This window comes from Pleurodeles waltl, chromosome 8 (assembly GCF_031143425.1).
Source record: "Pleurodeles waltl isolate 20211129_DDA chromosome 8, aPleWal1.hap1.20221129, whole genome shotgun sequence".
Taxonomy (NCBI): Eukaryota; Metazoa; Chordata; class Amphibia; order Caudata; family Salamandridae; genus Pleurodeles; species Pleurodeles waltl.
In genome coordinates, this window is record NC_090447.1 from 507,672,024 (window position 1) to 507,693,657 (window position 21,634).

The window sequence follows — 21,634 nt, forward strand, 5'->3', positions numbered from 1 at the left end:
ACACACTACCAGGATGGTGTGTGGCAGCACCTGTAGCAGAGCAGTGTGCACAAGAAGAGGAAGATTTTGCCACGCACTGTCCAAGTGCCAGCACTGAGGGTATGTAGTCACAGTCCTTCCAAAGGCCCTGCCCACAACCCAGAAGTGTCCATAAAAAGCAATACTCCACCATCCTGTTTTCCATTTACAACAATCCCAACCTCTTCTAAACTTGAATGATGGTATGAAGCCTGAAATTCTGACAGACGGCACTTACTGCTATGGCTTTCATTCCAGCACCGTCTATGGTATTACTATTATTACTAATGCAGTCTGTGCTAGGTTTTTTCCTTACCTTATGCACACTACACTCTGGTGCGAGCTCTGCAGTGGCATCGATGTGATGCAGACTCCTGTCGCACCTCGTTCTGTTGCTCTTGGGATGTTGGGGTATTCTTGGTGGCCATTTTATTCACTGCACGATTGCTCGATCAAGCTCACTCACAAAGCATTCTGGGACAATTCCTTCATGCATTCAGGGGTCTCCATTATTCCACCTTCAGTAGCATTCACAGTTCAAATTCAACACCATAATTTTATTACTTAGAATCGGAGCCACTGGAAATATGCAATAGTGTGACCACAGCACTTTTCACAGTTATAGATTTGCCACATTTGTCACATACTCCACCACCAGCCACATAATCTGCAGATTTTAACAAAAACAATTGTTTCTAGCTCAAAAGGTTAAAAAGTTGATAAAAATGCAGTGACACGTGTTTTTGTGCACTGAAAGGCCATTTACAAACCCAGACTTGTCACCTTTTTGTTGCTTAGTGCGATATTTGGATATTAAACTCGTACTAATAAAGTGCACCAATGCCCGGGCAGGGTTACCAAGTTTAAAAATAATGAAATAATGAAGTAGTAGTAATACAAATGTGTTGCATAATGCCACATAATTTGCCCTTTCTTTCTGCTTAATTTACTTTACCCTGACGCATAATTTAGGCCTCTCCTGCCATATAATTCTAGTGGCCCTGCTTAGAATGTATTGTTTTAGTCCTGAATGTGTTCTTAATGTTAACATTGTGCTTTCTGTGAGGTATATTATTATTTGTTCTTCGTAATCGAAAATAGCCAAACCACTTACTATTTCATCATATCCTGTTTGGCAAAATATAGGGGGAGTCCATTTTGAGTTCAGTTGTGTCAAAAATTGTGCTTGCGTGATTGCTAGCTCACTGGATTTGTGGAACTTCCACCTTCTTTGGTCGTGCCCTGTTTTCTCTTTGCTGCTTGGTTTGGGCAGTTTAAAGGTTTTTTCTGGTCCCCAGTATTTTCCCTTTCTGCTGCATTTATTTTCTCGAGCAATTCTGAAGTTCCAGTTACAATCTGGTGTCTGGCTTTGTTTCTGGAGATAGTAGGCCATTCCTATGCGCCAAGAAGACCCTACATCGGACGCCAAAAAGACCTGCTCTTGACAGTCTGACGTCTGAACATGAGCATGCAAGTTGGCATAACTGCTGCCTGATCCTCTAAGCTCTACATAATTTAGCAGCAGCAGTTCTATTAGGGACTGTATGATTTGGCTAACTCCCCTGTATAAGGTCTGTTGATTAGCCTTTTAGCTTACCGTCAGACAAATTATGCTGAAAAATCTATAGTATTGACCCAATTCAAAGTTGTTTTGGGAGGGTAAACTTGGAAACCCTGGGTAAGAATTGCCGGCACACCACAAGGCATTTATTGGTCCTTACATCCACTGGCCAGTTTCCACAAGTTTTCCAAATTCATTCAGATGCTTCAATTCTGCTTTTCTCTTTCCTGCTGCCTCATTTCTGCACTTTTTAGTCATAGCCTAAAAACGTCTTGCACTAGGGATTTTGGTCACCAAGAGCAGAATGTAGTTATTGATGACTCTTTAGGTGAGGAATTGAAATGTTGATGAGAGTTCTCATCCATTCCTGTAGAATGGCATGATCCATTTGGATTGGGATGCTGTGTGATAACAATACCAAAATTGCCTTTCGTTGGAAATGGCCCTCTCTACAGGGTCACCCCCAAACCTTTTGCCTTCCTCCTCCTAATTTTTGCTGGATTTTTGCTTGTTTGCCTTAGGACTCTGTGCACATTATCACTGCTAACCAGTACTAAAGTGCTTGTGTTCACTCCTTTAAACATGGCTGGATTGGCATATGCCTGATTGGTATATTTTATTTACATGTAAGTCCCTTGTAGAGTGGTATAACATATACACAGGGTCTTTAAATTAAATGCCATGGGCCTCCAGCACTTATTGTGCCGCCCACTTAAGTCGCACCTTAAACTTGTCCCAGCCATACCATTGCAGCCTGAAGGCGGTGGCCCACTGCCATGTCAACTTGGTATTTAAAACCACTAGCCAAGCCTTAAACTCACATTTTATTAAATATAAGTCACCCTTAAGGTAGGTCCTAGGTAGCCCATAGGGCAGAGTGCTGTGTAATTGAAAGGTAGTACATGTACTTGTTAGTTTTACATGTCCTAGAAGTGAAAAACTACCAAATTAATTTTCTCACTACTGAAAGGCCTACACCGCCCATAAGGTAACATTGGGGATTCCTTATTAAACTTAATTAGTTGTAATTCCTAAACCAGAGGTGGTAGATATGTCATATTTGATAGCTGTAATAATAAACCCTCTTTAATGGTAAAGTCGGATTTATCATTACAAGTTTGAAAATGCCACTTTTTCCTGCCCTTTGTCCTCTGTGCTGTAACCTGCCCTAGGACACATGACTGGGTGTAACTGACAGTTTGGACTTTGTGAATTCACTGCAGACAGTTACACAATAGGGGGATTAGTAGAGCCTGATTAGGCCATTAATTGACTTAATTGGGGAGCGGAGCTAAACACAACCCCACTTGCAACTGAATATGCTGGGCTCTGCCACCACACAATAGGGTTAACGACCCTGTATTGTCTGTGCTGCCAGCTAGGAGCCAGAGCAGTGGATGCAAGAAATTCCTGGAACTTCAGAGAACCCTTCTCGAAACTTCTCCCAACTTCTAGGACCAGGGCACCAAGGTATACAATGAGGGTTCTCAGACCCACTCTGTAGTTCACTACTGAACCTGTGCAAGGACTCTCAGAGGACTGCCTGCTGCTATGACCTGCTGTGCACTCAGCCAGATTGCTGCAGTACCTGGAAGGAACTTTCAGAGCCCAGCCCTGTTGTAGGGCCCTGCATCACCACCTACACCCAGGACTTTAGAAGTGACTCCAAGGACTAGTTTGGATGGTCTCCTGTTCTGAGCCACAGGGACATAAAATGCTCCCACCATCTTAAAACTGCAACTGGACTCAGCCTGAGTGAGTTGCCAGGTGGCCATTTTCCAAAACTGAGGACTTGCTATTTTGAACCCTAAACTTTAAAAATGAAGAACTGTAGCTCTACTAATTGGATTTTCATGGTTTTGATGTCAAATAATTTATTAAAATGTTTAAAAAAATTCTAAATTGGTTTGAGATTCTTATTGTGTTGTGTTTTCACTGTGCTACTGTTTGTGTACTGCATAATTACTTAACACGTTGTCTTTAAGTTTAGCCTGACTGCTTTTTGTGCCAAGCTACAGAGAGTTAGGCACATGTTAAATCAGTGCTTTTCTGTGGTTCACCCTGCAAAAGATTGTGGCGGTTGCTTGACCAGGGCTCACATCACAGTTGGCCAACAACTCAATTCCTCACACCTTTGGATAGAGATCTTCTCAAAGTGTCTGCTTGGTAATCAGTCATAATATTGCCCAATTATTCCTGTGCCCACCTTTTCCATGCTTGTGATACAATTTCCTCTTACAATCAGTTAATATATTTTCCTCGATCACTCCAGGATGTTTGTGAACTCCTCTAGTTCCTAGGGTGTTGTAGTGCATTTGGTGACAGGAAAACAACCAAGAGCTTTATAGCCTCTGATGCAAAACACAGAGTGAGAGCATAAAAGAGTGGTTCCCTTCCAGGGTGTGGTTATCCACCTGGTGGACGAGACAGCTTGCCCGAGAGACTGACCCTATAGTAGCCTCATCGGACAAGGGAGCATATATCCACATCCTGCCAGCCAAAGGACCTACCCTGGAACATCAGCTGAATCTCTTTTCCCTTTTATTACTACAAGGATCTCTTTGTGATGACGAGATGAAGTGTGGATTCGGTCAGCCTTGTGCTTCACATAGCCTTGCCAGTTGATACCAGTCTTGTCTATGTCCAACAAGGAAAGTGAGGAAGATACATTCTTCACAGACTGGAGGAGAGCTTATATTTTAGAGGTAGCTTGATTTTTGATTGGGCCTAGTTTCTCACCAGTGTTCCATACCACAGCCAGCAACATATTTGATCGTGACTCAAACTAGGTTCTGCCAAACCAGCAAAGAGCTGTGTTGATCAGGAACACCACTCTGAGTGACTGCCATTTTCCCTCACGGGTGGGGACAAGGCTAGTATCAGTAAGCCGAAAGAAGAGGAACTGTTGCTGTGCTTCTTTATTAGCAGAGGCCTTAGCCCAAAAGATCCAGAACCATGGCCCAGAAGACCATACCCTGTGCGAAAAGTAAACAAGGGAGTGGACTGCCCAGGAGCCACAATGATCTTAAACCCTAGGTGGCCAGAACTGATCCAATAACTTTTTGTTTTTTTCATACTTTTAGTAAAATGGTCATAATTTTCAATCATTTCAAAGAGACAGTGCTTAACAAGGTAATGTTAAACACACATATAAAGAAAATGCAAAGAAACACTGTACTATAACCATTCATATGAAGAATGCCATCTATTGTTAACATTCTCACACTACTACAGAAGTATCATAAAAAGTTTTAAGGAATGTTTTTCCAAATTTCTCATTTACCAGCCTTACACATTAGTATGAGTACAATGAAGTAAGGGCGAAATGTATATAGCGCTGGTCGCAAAATATTACTCAACAATTTGTGACCATTGTGGTCATTTGGTGACCTATGCAGTAGTAGGTTGGTTTACAAGTTACTGCATCCTAGTGGGTCACAATTCGACCTGTCTCAGGAATGATAATGAGGAATGCTGCAAATTGTGACCCACTAGGAATCGCAGCCATCCCAGGGATGGTGATCTTCTGATGTCAACAGACCATTAGTCTATGATTGCTTTTAAAAAAAGCAATCTTTTAAAATTTAACCTGTTTCCCTTAAAGGAAAACCGGATGCATTTAAAAAAATGGAAAGTGTAAGTTTCATTTTTCAAGAGTAGGCAGTGGTCCATGAGACCAGTACCGACAATTAAAAAAAGTTTTATCAGAATTCACAAAGGGAAACCTTGGAGACCCAATCCCAGTTGGTAATGGCTTAGCACCTCCTTTGAGGAGGTTTAAAAGATTAATGTTTTGCAACCAGAATTCAGTCACGATACATTAATATATACCAATGGAAATCGGTATTTGGAAGGGATGCCCTAAACATGCCACTGTCAAATACCGATTTCGATTTTGGCCGCAAACCCTAATTGTGATTCGGTAATATGTTACTAAATCGCAAATGTGTGGTTTGTACATACAGAAAAGCCTTTTTGCGGTTGGACACTGCCCAATTCTGCTAATCAAACCTTTTGTGACCAAAAAAAGGCTACGTACATGTAGCCCGAAGTATGGTAAAGTATGTCATACTCCCCATTTTTACATTCAGTGTGACGAAAGGAAATATATTTGACATTTTCAAAGTTTCTTTTTCTATTTTAACAATGTAAGTGCAGTGAGGATGAGAAACAATAGGATATTCCCAATTTTGACAAACGTTGTGGGGATGGAAACACATTTCATGGATAATGATTTGCCATGATAAATAAAATGAACAAAAGGGAATTTTGCAAATGCACAGAATACCTCTTTAACAATTTAACAAATTCAAGACTTGCAAAACTATTTGTATTAACTCACCAAACTGTGCAAAACAGAACTATTGCTCTGAAAAAAATCTCTATTTTTCAGTTGTGTGAACCAGCAGACAGGAAAAAGCTAGGGAGCAAGAATGTTTTTTGTTTGGTTTGTAACTAAATACTCAAGGGAACGTCTGTTTTTTCTACAAAGTCCTGATTGTTAATGTAATACTTTGTATGATGGATTAAATTGATATATCAATACCACTGACTGGCCATGTTTTTACCTGTTGAGAGAAATATTACTTTGAACCAAAGTACAAATAATTGCAAAGAAAATGACACATGTAGAAGACATACGGGTTCTGAGTACTTACCCCAAACTCTAGGTTAAAGCTGTATACTATGGATCAGAAAGGAATGGTCTGGCACCTAACAAAGTGACTGTAACTGTGGGAACATCATAATGTAGCCCTTCCAACAGTCCTGAAATATTCAATGCACACTTCACAAAAAATATCAACATCACCACTAGATATTACCCATTTCAAAATGCTTGTAATCTGGAGTCAGGCAATCCATATCAGTTGATCTGAGAGTGAATATGATGGACTTGACCAATTTTGAGGTATATTTGTGAACTGGGAAAAATCACTCATATTTCCAAAGCAGGGATAGAAGAAAGTGGTGAAATGGCAGAATTAGCATTTCATACAATAGATTAACTTGAAACACAGTTGGCTAGAGGTAATCCATATTACAGTATAATGAATTTTATCAAGGCAATTTAATTTAGGCCCTGGAGAAACTTTCACTCTTGTAATTTACAGCATTTTGCTTTATGCTTGTTATAAAAAATTCCTGAAGTTAAGCTATTATGCCACATTGCATATTGTACAGTTTGTCTGGGTCAAAATACGATCACAGGAGCAAGGAAACAAAGCGAATGAGCAGAAAATAAGTGGCTTTGTATGCAGCACTTGTGGTTTTTGCGCTTTTTATCAGTTTATACTATTGATATTTTACTTCACATAATATGTAGAAAAGGTGTCAATAGATAGACTGTCAACTTGTGACACCAGACATAGGTGGTCATTACAACCCTGGCGGTCAGTGTTAAAGCAGTGGTAAGACCGCCAACAGGCCGGTGGTAAAAAAAATGGAATTACGACGGTGCCGGAAACCACCAACATAGACAGCCACTTTAACACTCCGACCGCCACCGCGGTACAAACAAACAGCTCGTGGTCACCACCAACAGACAGGCGGAGGACAATGCACCACCCACAGTATCACAGCCTACCAATCCGCCACCTTTTCCGGGGCGGATTCACCACAAACAAAAACACGGCAGAAACTGGACTTCTAAACGCTCACCTCTACACACCCCACGAGGAACCAAGACGCCATGGAACCAGAGCTTCACATTTTTCCAGCCTTTATCTTCTTGCTCCTCTACCAGGAGCACGAACGCCGGCGGCGAAGACCACAGTGAGTACTGCACCTATGACACAGGGGAGGGGGGAGGGAAAAAACAGGGACACACACGCAACACACAACACCCCCACCCTCACCCACAACAACACACACACTAATACAGCATGATACATTACAGTTACACACCCCAAACCCCCCCGGAAGAATGCAAAGACAAAAGGAAATGAGGTGAACGATTGTAATATATTAAAATCCAGTGCGCAAAAATATATTTACACTATAAACAAATATATACACCAAGAATAGAAGTCCAGGTATTGCACCATTTAAGTCCGTGGAACACTGGGCCCACACTGCATGGGCGAGGCCCTCACAACATACCCGAACATGACAGAGAGAACACTGCTGGGGCATCAGACAGAAATAAAACAGGCACCTCAGGGGGAAGGGAAAGGGGGGCACCTCAGCCAGTTGAGTGCACAACACCAAATCCACGAGGGGGCCACATGCCCAATGTTCAATCCTGGGGAGTGCAAAGCCACAGTCTCACAAGTCTCTACAGTGGGTGGGTTGCCCACTGTACAATCCTGGGGAGTGCAAAGCCACAGTCTCACAAGTCTCTACAGTGGGTGGTTTGCCCACTGTACAATCCTGGGTAGTGCAAAGCCACAGTCTCTCAAGTGGATAACAGTCTCCACTGGTTCTGGAGGGGGCTTGGTGCCCAGAGTGCTTCATCCTGCCAAGGACAGAGGTAGTGGATGTGAATCTCCACTGGTTCTGGAGGGGGCTTGGTGCCCAGAGTGCTTCATCCTGCTCGTGGCGGACTCAGTAGCGTCAGTGCTCTTGGCGCTCATGGGCCAGCGGTGCTGGTGGCAGCAGGTGTCCTTGGCAGCGGTGCTTGTGGCGGCGGTGTCCTGTTCAGCGGTGCTTGTGGCGGCAGGTGCCCTTGGCAGCGACTCAGCTGCTGGTGGTCCTGTCTGGGCCAGCGGGGCTGGTGCTGGCGGTCACCTCCTGGCCTGCGGGGCTGGTGCTGGCGGTCCTGTCTGGGTCCTTGGGGCTGGTGCTGGCGGTCCTGTCTGGGCCAGTGGGGCTGGTGCTGGCGGTCGCCTCCTGGCCTGTGGGGCTGGTGCTGGCAGTCCTGTCTGGGCCAGCGGGGCTGGTGCTGGCGGTCCTATCTGGGCCAGCGGGGCTGGTGCTGGCCAGATCCTGGGCAGCGAGGCTGATGGCGGTCTTCTCCGCCGTGTTGCTCTTCCCAGACTTGCCGGGTTTCTTGTGCCCCTTCCCCACCTTGGTAGGTGTCGCAGCTGACTCCACACTCCCACCTGTACCCCTGGGAGCGGCTTTGGTGGCTGGTGTCTTCCCCCTCTCCCGCTGGGCACTGGCCACCTTTTGATGCTTGACAGGTGGGGGACTGTCCGTGCTGTGGCTCCTTGCCACACTGGCTGCCCTGTTGCCTGCTGCACTCCAGAATCCGGTGACTACTGGCACCACTGGTCCCGCCGCTGTTGTGGCTGAGGTGCTAGGTTGGGACCTGGAGAGTCGGGCCCTAGGAGACAGATGGGGTGGGGGAGGTGAGGGAAAGAGGTCAAGGGTGGACAGGAAAAGTTTCTTAGGGACACTGGGACGGGTAGCTGGAGGGGGTTTGGGAGTGGAGGAAAAGGTTCTGGTTGTAGGAGGTGTCCGTTTGGTGACTTTGGGTGAAGGTGCATGCGCTGGAGGCTGTCATGAGGTGGATGGCTGTTGGGTGGGTGTGTGGCTGCATTTGTGTACCTTGGGAGGTGGAGTCAGACACACTGGGAGAGGACACAGGGGATGTGTGAATGGTAGTGGGGGTGGTGAGTGCACGTGAGCGGGATGAGGTGGTGGGTGTGCTGGTGATTTAAGTAGTGGCTGTAGATGTAGTGCATGCAGGTGTGAGTGGAGAAGAGACTGGGAGGTATGAGGGAGACAAGGAGAAGGGGGACACAGTGGAGGCAGTGGATGTTGCTATGTCTGCATGTGTGATGCTTGCGCGAGTGCCTGTGGGATGTGTGGTGCTTATGTTTGCCTGAGCTTCCTTTGTGTGTTGAGGTGTGTGCATGCTGGTCTGATAGTGTGCTTGGGATATGCTGAGGTACAGGGGATTGGGTCTGGGTGGAGGAAGTTGGAGGGGGAGGCTAGAGACAGGGACAATGGCTGCCATCAGTGCTGAGGCCAGAGTCTGAAAAGCTCGCTGAAGGGCTGCCTGACCAGAGTGAATGCCCTCCAGGAATGTATTGGTTTGTTGCAACTGCCTCTCTACACCCTGGATGGCATTCAAAATGGTAGACTGCCCAACAGTGAGGGACCTGAGGAGGTCAATGGCCTCCTCACTGAGGGCAGCAGGGGTGACTGGGGCAGAGCCTGAGGTGCCTGGGGCGAAGGAGATGCCCACCCTCCTGGTTGAGCGGGCATGGGGAAAAGGCTGAGGGGCTGCTGGGAGGGCAGTGCTGGAGGGGGGGTGTTGGCTGTACCTGTAGATGCAGGGGCCACAGATGGGGCCGCCACCACAAGGGAGCTCCCATCAGAGGATGAGTCCGTATCACTGGTGTCAGCTCCTGTCCCCGCTGTGGAGCTCCCCTCGCCCTCCATCCCACTGGTGGCTTCAGACTCCGTTGTCTCGCCCTCCAGCTCCATGTGGGATGCAGCTCCCTCCTGCTCCGGTGCCACTGCTCCTCCGCCTGATGATGCTAATGCACACATGTACAGGGAGACCACAAAAAGGGGGTCGGGAGACAGAAGAAAGACATGTTCAGTGCATGCATTACCGCTACCGTTGGCTGACACGACAGACAAAGACGCCCCCTGAACTACGCCATTGCACTTGGGGTCCACTATACAATCCCTGGGACATGGCCTACGAGGCTATGGCCGATATCTGCACACACGGATGTCACAGGAGCCTGACTAGGTGTAGTTGGCACTGTACCCAGGTGGGGTGGGGTGCCACAGGGTCTGCCTGAAAAAGGGGATTTAACTAGCACACACGCCCTGGCCTAGGGAAACACATACAGCCCCCCTCCCCCACCCAGACAGCTCCACTGCGCGCTGAATCAGCAGAATGAGTGTGTAATCACCCCCTCGTTTCTGCTGTGATGCCCTTCAGCGCCCATCCAACTCCAGGTACGCCACCGCCAGGACCCTGTACATCAGGGGGGTCATGGTGCGACGGGCACCCTTCCCACGTTGGGAGGCCATCCCCATATCGGCCTCCGCCGTCTTCCTGCTCCAGCAGTGAATGTCCTCCCATCTCTTCTGGCAGTGGGTGCTCCGTCTGTGATAGACCCCCAGGGTCCGGACGTCCTTTGCGATGGCACGCCAAATATCCTTCTTCTGGTGGGTGCTGACCTACATGAATTGTACAGGGGAAAAAGAGAAGGTATTACCAACTGCACCATCACAGTAATTGGCCCGCATTCCGATCCTTGCCATGTGGCACATGCACTCTCTGTCGTTTCATGCATGCATCATTCTCCCCACCCCTATCTTTCATCCGCACCACTCCACACAGGCATTGCCCATACAGCATGCTCCCAGTGTACCTACCTGTTTGTCTGGAGGACCGTAGAGTAGCGTGTACTGGGGGAGGACCCCATCCAAAAGTTTCTCCAACTCCTCCGAAGTGAAGGCAGGGGCCCTTTCCCCAGACGCACGAGCCATTGTCTCTTCCAAACTGAGGTCACAGCAGCACTTGCAGTGTAGGTCCTCTCCTGTCAAAGATCAGGTATCAAGTGATTGAACAGATAGAAAATGGCGGTAACATCCACGGCGGTGCGTACCGTCACCACCGGCGTACATCGTCATTGGCTCCTGGGACCCAAAGGGTCCAATGTTAACCAATGCAGAATTGCGCTGCGGTCTTTGACCGCCTACCGCGACAGTGTACAACGCCAGCGCAGTTACCTCACATCCCATTGTCCCACCTTACAGGTCAGGCAGCCGCCATTTCAGGGGCCCACATGGCTTAATTTTAACTGCGTCACACATACCTAGGCCTTACCTCAACACTTATACAGGCAATGTTCGGGTTATAAATGGTTTTCTGAGTAAGCTGTGTTTACGTACCTCTGAGTTGGTTGACTCTGTGCTCGCTGTTGTCCTCCATAGGCACCATCCGCTGGGACATGTGAGGAGATGGCGGCATCCTCCGGTGTACAGACCGCTGGTGGACCTGTCGACAATGGAGGAAAGACATGTGATCATCACCCACAGGCTTGATCGTGCCACAATCCTGGAACTGTGTGCCCAGTTGGAGTCAGACCTGATGTCATCTATACGCTATCCCACAGGAATCCCTCCTCAAGTGCAAGTGCTGTCAGTACTTCATTTCCTTGTAAGTGGGTCTTTTCAAACTACAGTGGCCATAGCATCAGGGATGTCCCAGCCTATGTTTTCCAACGTGTTGTCCAGAGTGTGGTCTGCCCTGCTGAAACAGATGCGGAGCTACATCGTTTTCCCTCAGGTGGAGGATTTGCCTACAATGAAAGGTGATTTCTATGCCCTGGAACATATCCCCAACATCATAGGTGCCATTGATGGGACCCATGTGGCCTTGGTCCCCCCATGCAGGAGTGAACAGGTGTACAGAAACCGGAAGAGTTATCATTTGATGAATGTGCAGATGGTGTGTTTGGCCGACCAGTTCATCTTCCATGTTAATGCCAAATTCCCTGGCTCAGTGCATGACGCTTACATCCTGCGGAATAGCAGCATTCCTTATGTGATGGGTCAACTCCAGAGACACCGTGTGTGGCTATTAGGTGAGCACCTGGAAGCAAGTCAGTGGGAATAGTTGTCTGGGTCTGGGGATATCCCTACAGGTTAGTGTGTGTCTAACAGTTGTCCCTCGCCATTTTCAGGTGACTCTGGTTCCCCCAACCAGTCATGGCTACTGACCCCAGTGAGGAATCCCAGGACAAGGGCAGAGGAATACTACAATGAGGCCCATGGGCGAACTAGGAGGATTATAGAGCAGACCTTCGGCCTCCTGAAGGCCAGGTTCCAGTGCCTCCATATGACAGGTGGTTTCCTATTCTACTCACCAGAGAAGGTGTGCCAGATCATCGTGGCCTGCTGTATGCTTCACAACTTAGCTTTGCGACGACAGGTGCCTTTTCTGCAGGAGGATGGTCCAGATGGAGGTGTTGTGGCAGCTGTGGAACCTGTGGACAGTGAAGACGAGGAAGCAGAATTAGAGGACATCGACAACAGGAACTCTGTGATCCTGCAATATTTCCAGTGAGACACAGGTAAGAAGACAAACCTGCCTGCTACATCTGATTTAAATGTACTACCTCTCTACTGTCTGTCCTTTTCACCCAGTGTATGGTCACTGAGTTGTCACTTTCCCTTACGATTTCACAGATGTGGGTCCCACTGTGGGACATCTGCTTTGTTTCCTCATGGACTAGAGCTGTGTGACATAGGTATGTTGACATTACATTTGAAACAGCATTTTGTCACTGTAATTGCTAATACACTATTTCGAAATCACAGACTGACTTCAAATTGTTTTGTGCTTCAAGGGTGTTTATTTAAGTGCTCAATAGTGGAGGGGGTTGTAAAATGGTGAGGGGTGATGGTGGAGGAATGTCCATGGCAGAGTCCAGTCTATTAGTCTCACAGGTGCATTGTCCAAAGGGTCATAGAAAGTGGAGCTGGGGCAGTTTGAGGATGGACAGGGTGACAAGGTGGGACAAAAGGATGACATTCAGGGCGGTCTCATTTCTTGGTGGGGGTCTTGGCATCGTTCTCTGTCTTTGTCCTGGATCTCAGGGACCGTTTGCAGGGTGGTTCTCCATCTGCAGGGGGTGTGGTGCTGGTGTGGTGGTCCTGTGGCGGTGCCTCCTGTCCACTAGCGCCGGCAGAGGTGGTGGGCAGTTCAGCGTCCAGGGTAGTGTCAGGGGCCCCTTGTTGTGCCACAGTGTCCCTCCTGGTGTTGAGGACTTCCTTCGGCACCCCTACAATGGTGCCCAGGGTGGAATTTATGGATCTGAGTTCCTCCCGGAAGCCCAAATACTGTTCCTCCTGCAGCCGCTGAGTCTCCTGAAACTTGGCCAGTACCGTTGCCATCGTCTCCTGGGAATGATGGTACGCTCCCATGATGTTGGAGAGGGCCTCATGGAGAGTGGGTTCCTGGGCCTGTCCTCCCCTGTCGCACAGCAGCCCTCCCAGTTCCCCTATTTCCCTGGGCCTCTGTCTCCTGAACGGTGTGCCCACTGCCACTGCCCCCAGGTCCCTGTTGTTGTTGGGATGGTGGGTTAGCCTGGGTTCCGTGTAGTGGTGGACACACTGCTGATTGACGTGCCCTGGGGACAGAGGTATGGGCCTGCTGGGTGGGTGCTGTGCTGGTGTTTCCAGAGGGGGCAAGCTCTGTGGTGGCCTGTGCCAGTGTGAGGGGAACCGACTGTCCCGAGGTCCCAGATGGGCCGGGCTGGTCGTCTAGATCCAGTTGGACAGAGCTGCTGTCATCACTGTGGACCTCTTCTGTTGGTGGTGTGGACATGTGTGGACCCTCATGTGCGATGACGTTGGGTAGGGGTCCTGCAGGGGTGTAAAAGCGTGATTATTGCATCTGTATGTGCCATGGTGTGCAATGGGTGGGTGACCATATACCCCAGTGCTTGCATTCCTGTGTGGGACCTTGTGTGATGATGGTTTAGGTGGGGTGTACGGGTATGTGCAGTGGCCATGCATTGGTGATGGGTGTCCGTGCTTTGGTGTTGCATGCAGGGCTTGGTGTTGGGATGTGTGGTTTGTGATATTGGGACATTTGTGAGGAGTAGGAGTGATGGGGGTGAGGGCGAGGGTGGGGGTATGTAATGGCACGCAGGTAGGGTGGGGGATACAGTAGTTAAGGTTTGACTTACCAGAGTCCATTCCTCCAGCTACTCCTTCAAGGCCCTCAGGATGCAGAATCGCCAAGACTTGCTCCTCCCATGTTGTTAGTTGTAGGGGAGGAGGTGGGGGTACACCGCCAGTCCTCTGTACCGCAAGGTGGTGTCTGGATACCACGGAACGCACCTTCCCTCGTAGGTCGTTCCACCTCTTCCTGATGTCATCCCTATTTCTTGGGTGCTGTCCCACTGCGTTGACCCTGTCCACTATTCTGTGCCATAGCTCCATCTTCCTAGCTATGGAGGTGTGCTGCACCTGTGATCAGAATAGATGTGGCTCTACCCGGATGATTTCCTCCACCATGACCCTGAGCTCCTCCTCAGAGAACCTGGGGTGTCTCTGCTGTGCCATGGGGTGGTGTGGGTGATGTGTAGGGTGGTGTGTGTTGTGATATGTGGGGTGATATTTAGTGGTGTGTTGTGTGGGGTGCGTGGATGTTATGTGGGTGATGGTGTTGTGTGCCTGTGGATGCTTGTTTGTAGATTGTAGTCTCTCTCTCTGGCCTTCTTTCGGGATTTAGGTCGTAGGGGTTTGTGGGTGATGTGGTGTGTGTTTTATATTGTATTGGGTGTGTGGGAGTGGTGTGTGTATGTGTATCAGGTGTGTGTATTTGGAATTGTCCAATGTGGATGTGTTTTGTAATAATGTGTGTATTTTGAGCGCGGCAGTGTGTACAGCCAATGGAATACCGTGGTCGAAAGACCGCCGCATGGATTTGTGGGTCGTGATAGTGTGGGCGTATTCCTGTTGGCGTGATGGTGGAGGTTTTGTTTTCGCCAGTTTATCACTCACCTTTGGTGTGGCGGACTTGTGTGGGTGTCTAAATTTTGGCGGATTCCGAGCTGTGGGTCATAATGGCCGTGGCCGAATTCCGCGGCCGCGTCCGTGTGTTGGTGGTCTTCTGCACGGCGGTAATCGGCTTTCACCGCCAATGTTGTAACGACCCCCATAATCATGACTATTGTCTCCATGATTTGACATGTCAATAATTTAATAATTTTCAGTGTTGATGAGAACATGAAGCAGAACCAGGACTTATGGGGTGATGTGCTGAAATTGGAGACGCAGCAGGCTGCATACTCTGGGTATTCTCAGGTCTGTGAGTCAGCTGTGCTCCCAGGGATCTCAAGGGCGGATTACCTAAATCCCTGAATGGGGTATAGCTGAGTCCTAGTATGTGGGGTGGTGTGGATGGGTGAATGGCCAGATAGGGGAGTGAGAGAGTGCGTATAATTGTATACCCAAAGGCGGACTATGATTAGGCATGAGTGGGGGTATGACAGGTTGGGTTCTGAAGCTTCTTTGCCATCTGGCTCCTGCCTCCTTGGGAGCACTCCCCTTTGTGGGGGATGACTGGGCCTGCATCCAGACCCCCTCGTCCCCGATTCTGTCCTCCCCCCTTGTATACCACTGCCCTAGGAGGACGAACAATCGCTGGCCTCCTGCTGCCACTGCTGTTAGTTATTGCATTATTGGTTGGTGGGCTATTCTTTAAATTTGTACATTGTCTGTTTTCTGTCATGCTAAGGGACTGTATCCTTGCTCCCTACTATGCACCTGCGCTGTGTCATCTGTACTTTTATTACACATGGTTGGTATTCCGCAAGACTGCCTGATGTAGAGAGCCATGCCCTACAACTTTGGATCATTATCCTGTATTCTTCTTGTATAACGCTGATTGTATTGGATTGTTCTGCCTTTTGTGCTACTACTGAATAGGAAATTCTGTGGTATTTTATAATGTGCGATTACTGAATAAAAAAGCTACAAAAAATTATAATGTAATCATTTGATTCTATTTTATGGTTAATGCAACAAGAAGGACCTGTGTACCTCACCCACTAAAGCAAGTTTCCCCTCTGGATTAACATTTTCACAGCAGTGGTAGACTTGGATGAGATCTAGGCAGATAATTAGGAAAAGAAACTGACTCAGACATCTAAAGACCTAATACAGATGGTTATCGAACAAGCAGAAAGTAAAAATGAGACATTAAGAAAAGCGATTGAGTAAATGAAACAGGCAACAGTAGAAGTAAAATTGGAAGACAGTGCTAAGAAAAATTACTCTACTTTGCATAAAGCATTAGACAAATACCAGGAAGAAATAAAGGAAACAAAATCTATGCTTATCCACAGCAAAAGAGATTACAGACAGGCATGAGTATATTTGTGAGCAACAAAATTTGATACGAGCTTTAAGAAAGAAGCACTTAGTAAGGCACCATCCACGGGATAGTATCTCACTATCAGACATCTCTAGTACAGAATCTCAAAAATCAATTGTGGAATCCACCACAATATTAGAGGGTAGACCCAATACACTTTTAGAAGAATTCAGAAAATTAGATTTATAGAGAATGCTGGGGACAGGCAATGGAGATAGAGTCAAGAGGGATCATCAGGAGAGGAGAAAGTGGTGGAAAAAGTGAAGGAAGCTCAAGTGTAGCAGTCAAAATGAGGTTGAAAGCAAGAGAGGAGATGAAACACCAACACACAACATAATTGTGAATGTTTTCTGAAACCACTGAGCAAAGAGGAAGAAAATTAATTTGGCAATGTTTATCATTTGCCCCTACACAGCATTTCAAATTAATTTGTATTCAAATTTGAATTTGAATTGAAGATAGACCTTTTCAAATTGATCAGACTAGTGAAATTGAAGAAATATTTTTCACTATGCCAAAAGACATACTCAAATAGTAGTTACTCCAAACATATCTGAAACAACTATTAAGGATCTGTATGAGGCACAAGTGTTGCTACGTTCTGAGGACATTTCACCCCCATATGTAGAGGACCTAGCTAGGGATTTGAATACTAAAGAACATGTTAGAAAGAAGAGAGGTCTAAATGATAATTCAAAGTTCTTTCCTTACTTTCAAAAGAAAATGTGATTGATGTTTTCTCTGCAACTGTTAGTTGTGATTTTGAGAAAATTAAGAAAATAATTTGCAAAAATGACTTGAACTTCAAAAAAGCAAAGCTTTAACTGACATATAATGGTTTAGTAATTATTGTAAGTCAGGCTGACAAAGTAGGAATATGTGGTTCTTGATTTTGACAATTAAAAAAATGTTTGATGATGGCTTTCTGGAACAGGAAGAATTCAAATATTTGGATGTGTAGAATTCAGTGAGACCCATAATTTATGTTTTGCCTCAGAGCCACAACGGTGGACATATGCCACTTTTTAGACCTATAATATTGGGTATCTGACATTGTATTAAAAGAATGTTTGAATACATTAACATATTTTAGCAACTATGGCATGCAATGTACCTTCCTATATCAAAGACACCAAAGATTTATTGAGGAAACTGTCTGAGATCTAGTGGGAGGAATCATACTTTCTTGCTACAATGGATGCTAAAAGTTAGTACAGTGTGATGAGACACGAATATGGTATCATTGGGTTATTACTTTTCATCCAAATCTGCTAGTTTTTTAGACATCTACAAATGCTTTTGTATATGACAAATTTTGTGTTACATTACAGCTACATCTTGTATCAGGGAATCTTGTATCATCAAATTTGTGGTTGTGCCATAGGAGACAGGTTTCTTCCTTCATATGCCAGCCTTTTTATGGGTTGTTAAGAGAGGGAGCATGCCTGGAATGAGGTTTATAATCATGTGGCTACATGATTTCAATATATTGATGACATCCTGATAATTTGGAATGGTATTGAAGGACTATTATGGCTGTTTGAAGTCTAATACTGTTAAAGTTATCTTTGGAATACAATCCTCTATGACATTTTTGGATTTCAAACTTTATGTGAAAAATCAGATGCTGGAGAGTAGAATATATAGCAAACCAACATCAAGTAAGAGTACATAACATTTTGAATCTAGACATCTGTATAAACAAAAGACTAATATCACCTACGGAGAATGATCAACATCGCAAACAGAACTTTAGTGAGGCTGATGAATACAAAAGACATGAGTAAGAAGCTGTGTGCAAGTCTACAAAACAAGGATAGCCTACAAAGATTTTGAGAAATGCGGTTGCTAAAGTTCGGATAATTAATCGTCCAACATTATTTCAGGCTAGAATCAGATCAGTGTGAAAACCTGTGAAAGACAACATGGTTAGATTTGTGAATATGTTCTGTGCAGGAAATCAAAAAATTTACAAAGTATCATTTGGATTTGATGCAAGAGTTCATTAAATGGAACAAGGGTTTAAGATGTACTTCTATCTAGTGAAATGAGAAGGATTCAATTCTGCTGTGAATATTTGTGTGTGGCTGCAGCGGGCCAGGTGTGCTGCTCTGCTGTGGCTTTTCGCTGCGTCTACGGTGAAGCTGGGTGGTGCTGGTGCCTGCGTTTTCTCCCTGAGTCCGTGGGCTGCCCTGACCCCTAGTTTTAAGGTGTGTTCCTGCATGTTCAAGTTAAGCTGACACGCTCACTGGAAACAGTCAGCTGCAGCGTGTGCCGCTGCTGCTTCTTTTAAGGAATTTCTCCCCGCAGACTCAGTCGCCCATTTCACATTTTTATAATCATGGGATTGCAACCACTTGAGTTCAGTGACTGCTACCTGAACAGTCCCTGGCTGCGGGAAAGGATACGAGCTCACGAGGTGGAGCTGGAAACAACAAACAAGTTTTTAAAAGATCTGCTGAAAGATGGCAAGAAGATGATCTCTGCAACCAAAACCGTGTGAAGCCTTTCTTAGCGCATGCCACTGAAGAAAATATGTTGTAAAACTACGTGAACTAAAGAAAACACATATTAGTATGGGACGCGCTTATCCAGCCGTGAAGGAGGGGACTCGAAGTCCCAGCAGCCCTAGCAGGCCCTTGGGCGAGGACGGAGCACTGTCAGCACCGACACCGCGAGGCTGTGCTTGTAAAAGCACTGAGGGAGCCCCACAGCATGGGACACGCTTATCCAGCCGTGAAGGAGGGGACTCGAAGTCCCAGCAGCCCTAGAAGGCCCTTGGGAGAGGGCAGAGCTCTGTCAGCACCGACACCGCAAGGCTGTGCTTGTAAAAGCACTGAGGGAGCCCTGCAGCGCCGGCCGGGCCTGTACGGCGGGCCCGTCCTCCCCATCAGTGGCCAGAGAAGGCTGGGCTGGGCCACCCATCTAATACTCAGCAAAGTTGGGTGAGTGAGGGTTCAAAATCTATTACTTCCACCATCCCCCCAACCCTATACTGGAGAGGGTGCTTTGTCTCTTCTTCCCATAGCAGTTAAATACTCACTCTGGTGAACAGTTCTTGTGAGATAGCTGGTCAAACCAACAGAATTGGCCAGAGGAGGACCCTGCAGAATGGGGAACAGGGTGTGGGGGGGAAGGGATCATCAAATTCAATTTTAGATTCCTTTCTTGCCAAGCAGTTGGGGTAGTTGGGAAGGAGATAGACCTGGCTGAGCGACGGCTTTCACTGGAAATTAATGACTAGCAACGACTGCCACCCCATGTTGAAGTCCTGGAGTATACTGTAAATGAAAACGGGCAACCACCTGTAGGTCATCGGGGTCTATCCACATCTCCCCCAGCCGTGGGGAGAAATGGGCTGGATGTCTTATCAAGGATCAGTAAGACGATTTTGTCTGATTCTCCGGCCGAGGGCAGTAGCCCTCCACCCAAGAGGAAAAAACCTCAGTGGAATCCTGCCAAAAAATCCAAAGTGGTCTTATCAGAAATATTGTGCTGTGCTGATGCCCGGAGTGGGGGGGTCTGATGCAGATCTGTGCCTAGCTCCCAAGTTTGAAATTCATTTGCAAAAAATTAAGGAGCTGATTGGGGCAAGCCTGGTCCTGATAAAAGAAAAACAGCAAGCTTTGGAAACTGCAGTATCCTGCATGAACAGCAGGAGAGGGTCAGATATGGTATCAACAAACCCTGGGCCTTAGGATCCCGTGTGCCATGGTCCCACAGACAAGGAGGAGATTCTGCTCAAGGATAATACAGGAGCTCAGGAGAGAGGTACTTTGCAGCGCCTGTATCGCTGTAATCAAGGGATCCCGGCAAAGGGCATAAAGTTGGCCCATACAGATGTAAGGGAAATAGGTTGACTTGGTGATGGAGGGAGATTTGGGAGCGGGCCTGGAGAGAAAGCAATGGTACCCCAAGAACAGAGGCAAAATTTACACTCTGACAATGGCCTCCCACTTGTCCGCTTGGAGCTTCCTCCTGAGTGTGCCCCCTATATGGTTGTACTTACAAATTTTCCACCTTTAGTGCTGGGTGCAAGTGATCCCAGGATCAACTAAAAAACAAGACAGGACACTGGCTGGGCAAAAACTGTGACTTTAATTGTAAGGATTTGAAGGACATTTTATTTGTTAGAAGGATTGGGTGGGTGGACCCGGGTGGGTGGACACGGATGGGTGGGGGGTGGGTGGGCCCCGAGTTATGGAGGGGGTGGGTGGGCCCCGAGTTATGGAGGATTATATCATTGTGAATTGCAGATATCCAGGGTTGGTATAGCGACTTCTCTCAACATGTTATATGTTACCCAGGCAAATGGAAAAATTGGTATGGTTCCCCTGGGCTTCTTCTATAGGCACACCCGGCCCACAGATAGATGTCAAGCTAGAGGGTCCTGCAATCTGCAGGAGACGACGCACTTGCCTAGATTGGAACGTACAATCAGCAGAAGCCCAGATATGGAAGAGATTGACTGACGGTATGATGGGAGGTTACCGGTTGCACTTGAGGAAAGGGGTAGGGTAGCTGCACTGTGGACCTTAAATGCAGCCTCAGGTTATGGGAGCGATGGGTGAGATAACCTACCAGACCTGTATAATTTCCTGGTTATGGCAGGGTATGATACCAAACTCCAAGATGGGCAATGGGTTAATTTCATGGTAGATCATGATTTTATTTTACTTTAGGATACTTGGTCAGAAGGAGAAGCAGTTTGGGATGGTTTCCAAAGGTTTGCAGTTCCGGCTGAGCGGTCGTTTGGTGGCCGACCAATAGGGGGTTTTGTTACTTTGGTCAGATCCTCCAAGATAGCGAAAGCATACCGTATTAAGTGTAACCATCGGGGTCTCTTCATTATATGGGTAGTCTTTCCAAACAAGTATAGTGTTTTTCTGGTAAACTTCTACAACGCAGTATGGGACTCCGGATGTCAATTAGGGTCGCTTTTTTCAGCATTGCAGATATTGAGGGGAAGAGCGGACGTGTGTGGTGTGGAATTTTGTGCCATTATTTCTGGGGACTTCAATGTGAAGATAGAGGGATTCTATACAGTGGTGAATCCCTTTGAGTTGGATAACAGTGTGTATGTAAACGAGGGAACACAGGATGTAAGGGGAAGGTCGCTCATCAAGGGGATACAGAGTCTGGGATTGTTGAATATATGTGACCTGGAGTCTGTAGGTGAATCTCAGACACTAACCTTTGTGGGGAGAGGGGCTGGGATGACAATTTACTATAATTGTGTATCTCCTGCACTGAGA